The sequence below is a fragment of the Mandrillus leucophaeus genome, unplaced genomic scaffold (genome assembly GCF_000951045.1).
Source record: "Mandrillus leucophaeus isolate KB7577 unplaced genomic scaffold, Mleu.le_1.0 Scaffold302, whole genome shotgun sequence".
In the NCBI taxonomy this organism is placed as follows: domain Eukaryota; kingdom Metazoa; phylum Chordata; class Mammalia; order Primates; family Cercopithecidae; genus Mandrillus; species Mandrillus leucophaeus.
Genome location: NW_012103166.1, coordinates 3,688,143 through 3,692,338, shown reverse-complemented (window position 1 = coordinate 3,692,338; position 4,196 = coordinate 3,688,143).

The following is a 4,196-nucleotide window of genomic DNA, read 5'->3' as shown; positions in this document are numbered from 1 at the left end:
CATTTTTTAAGGAAAATTAATATTCTTTTTAAAAAGCAAATCAATAAAGACTCTGAACTGCTGACTTAGTAGATTTAAAATGGAAATTTTTTTTCCTTCCCCAGCAGCCTGCTGGCTGATCTCCCTTTTTTCAGTCCCTCTCTATTCCTTTCCAATAGAAAGAGACACAGGGATACCCTCAAAATATCACTCATGAAGCATATAGGAAATTGTTGAGGCTGTGTGTGTGGTACCGCAAGTCTCTTGTGGGCATGCAGATCATAGGAGAGCCTGTCTTTGCCCTCAAGGGGGTTATTAACCAGATGAGGAGCGAAAACTCTCCTAGATGAAGGAATCCAAAGGACAATAACAAGAAGCATCCTCTAAGATACTGTGGTTAAAACCATTTTCAACATGTGATTTATAACCCTGCAAAAGCCCCATGATACTTTGTGAACGCCTTCCTCTCCCTAAAGAGGCATGTACCCAGGTAAACTATGCTCAATTAAAAATAAAACAATCTGAAATGTTTCGACATCTGAATCTATTTGAACAATAACACAAGTGGAAAATTCCACACCTGAACTTATGTGACAGGTCATACATATTATTACAAATATTGCATAAAATTACCTTCAGCCTGTGACGATAAGATGCACATGAAACATAAATGAGCTTTGTGTTTAGGCTTAGTTCCCATCCCTAAGATAATTTACGACTTATATGCAAATATCCAAAAATTAAAAACAAATCTGAAATCTGAAACACCTCTGGTCGGAAGAATTTCAACTAAGGGATACTCAGCTTGTATTATCTCATTTTATCTCACAATAACCCACAGAATTTTACAATATCAAGCCCATTTTACAGTTGAAGGAACTTATGACCTTCAGTTAAAAGACCAATACAAGATTCCGTGTTTGAGAAGTGGTAAAACTAGTACTTAGCGTTTAGTTATGCCTAATTGCAAACTTCTTTTCTTTTCACCAGCCTCTCTCTTCGGTATCACCCACTGTCTTTGGCATTCGTATATGATTTTTTAATTATTTTCTAACATCTCTACTCTGCTGAATCCAAGTTTATATACTTGGCATCTCTAGAACAAATTTTGTTAAAGCATGTTTTCATGTCTTGTTCACCCACCATGATAAAAAACTTAGGTGTCAGCACAGCATATGGGTTCAAAGTGTAGTATCTGAAAGCACACAGGTTCGTATTCAAATTCTGCCTTCAACTCTTCATAGATAGGAGTATGATCATTGGCAAGCCACCTTCTCTATCTGTATTTCCTTATCTGTAAAATGGGAAAATAGTAATAGAATCTACAAGTATCATTACAAATAATGAAATTGACAAATGTCTTTGGTCACTAATGCTAGTTATCATATTTTTGTCTGTGATTTATGAATGGACATCTAGCTATATGGGTCCTAGACAGTTATTGGACTGAAAAAATAGTTTCAGGATAGGAATATTAAATGGCAAACTGTGTTGTCCATTAAAAAATAAGAATAATCTTTTTGCATAGATGGATTAAAATTTATATGTATTTTAATACAGTCCTCCAATTTTACAGATGGGAAAACTGGAGTCGAAAAAGGTAAAATAAATTTTGCTAAGTTCACACATCTAGTGGAAGAACTTTTCTAGAAGGTTATATTGTTACTTTTGTCTCATAAGCAGTTTCTGAAAGTAATAATTCTTCTTTTCATAAATATCCCTTCACCCTCTAATCACAATAAGCAGGTTCCGAAGACCCCTACCTACTCACTTCCCCCATTTTTAGCATCTCTCTATTGGCCAAAATACTGGTAGCTTGTAAAGCACAACCAAGCTTTCTTAGCTGAGCCTTAGGATTTACTCCAGTTGTAAATTATTTCAAAAATTATCATTCAAAATGAAGTTTTTTTTTCTATGAAACATTTTAATGATGAGTGAAAAATCTAGTTCAGTTCATCTCAATGAATATTTGAGTGTTGGTGTTGGTTCTGGCACCATATGCTAGATGTTGGTGACAAGAAGGTGGGACAAACAGCATGGAATGCCATTTTAGGCTATGAGAACTTTAATTTTAAAGTACCTTGATGATTCTCTTCTCTTTTGAAGTTTAAGTTAATAATGCCAAAAGAGAATTTTGTTCCAAGATGGGAGACTGGAGGCAGTGTTAGCATGCCTCTCCCACTTAGAAAGAAAAAATAAAGTATAGAGTTTTATATTGTGAGCTTTTTTCCTTTAAGCAATATGGAAACATAACAGAAAAACTAAAAGAAAATACAGAAACTTTGAAAGAAGCATCAGGCTGCAGCCTACACCATGAGCCAGGTGAAAAATTGTAAGTCCCCAGAGTGTGAGATGGGGAGAGACTGCCTCCAGGATATACACCCCCACTGGGGAACCTGACAATCCAGGCCATGGGGGAAGGCCTTAACTCTATTCAGCAGTGGAGCTGATTTAGGGAGCAGGAGTATGAAGACCCTTGTAGGCATTGCCAGTCTCCAGCATGGACTCAGGGAAGCCATCCCTGATTCTATCTCACAGGAAACCTCATGGAATTCTGCTAGCTAATTCATGCAGCAGTAGCAGGTTGAGAGGAGCTCCAAACCGAAACTGGGAAATGAGTGGGAAATGTGCTGCAGCCACAAGCACAGGAGCTGGGATTCCTGGCTGTGTGGGCAGATAGGGAGAGGTGTGGCCTGAAAGCTGTGATTGCTGTCTCCCACGGGGAAGGCTTATAGCCTGGGGCAGTTTTGAGTTCTGAGTATAGACTGCCTGGAATGAAGGCACTGAGGGTGTGAGACCTGCCTTGCTAAGTATATGGGAGCTGGGTGGAGTTTACTGCTGCCTGTTATTCCCCACTACCTGTATGAACTCTTCTGGGCAGCAAAGGCAGCTACAATTCTCCCTGGAACATTACCCCAGTGGCCAGAGATCTGACCCCCCCACAAACCCACAGAGGCCACTGCTTCCTACGCACATGGAGAACCAGAGCACAGACCTACCTGACCCAGCCCACATTTGGCTTTGTTCCTCCACCTGCCGCAGTAGCTTAATACAAAAGAAAAAAAAATTAGGAGGCTCTATTGCCCCATGCATCACCTGAGAACCCACAGTAACTCCCTGGGTAACATAAGGCAAGCACAAATCTCACCACTACTGTCAGAACTGGCACTCCTTTGCAAGCATCACCTCCTGGCTAGAGGCCAACTGACACAATCCATTACAACATTTCCAGGTAGAATAACATGATACCCAGGAAGGAGAAAACTTTTGTATAACCTCACCTATCACCATTGCCTGCACCAGCCTGGTTAACCGGAGGTCCTGAGTCTCTCCATGTGAGTAGTTTATTAATACTACAGCCAGTGTTTGTGAAAGTCAACATGCTAAGGCTATTTATAACTAAGGAATCTCAAAGAGTCTATGTCACTCTCCTCCCACCCCCATGAGAGCTGATGTTGGTAGCCACTGCTGGGATAGTCGAGGACAGGTCACTTCACATCAAGATTCCTTGTAGATATTCCCCAACACCAGCCAGGAGTGTGACAGCCCCACTGGACAGCTAGACCCAGAGGAGCTGCGGTATTCATAGTAATCTGGCACTGAGGGACTCCTAATCTTAGGGAAAGAGGGAGTGTACCACATCAAGGGAATACCCTGTGGGACAAAAGAATCCAGAAAGCAGGCTTGAGTCCCAGATCTTTTTTTCTGGTGGGAAGTTTCTTTCAGCAGAAGCAGAGTTTCAGTGCTGGGCTCAGTGAGGAAATTCTGCAGCTCTACCCCAACAAGTAGCCCTGGTCCTCATAGAGGGTCTTGTAGAAGAGGATTTCTTTTCCCCCTCATCCACCACTGCAGACACAGATGGGACTTCTCCCATGAGAGCTCAGCATGATTACTAAGCTATTGCAGGAGATACCAGAGAAAGGTGAAAACCAAAATAAAGAATTAAAAAAATACAATTCAGGATATGCATGAAAAATTTTCTAAAGTGATGGCTATTTTAAAGAAAAATCAATCTGAACTTCTGGAAATAAAGAAACATTTCAGGATTTACAAAATGCAGAGGAGAGTTTTAATGGACTAGAACAAGTGGAAGAAAGAATTTCAGAGCTTGAAGACAAGGTCTTCAGATTAACGCAGTCCAACAAAAATAAAAAAGAATCATCAGAAATGAATAGTCACCAAGCAATATAGGATTATGTAAAATGGCCAAACCTAAC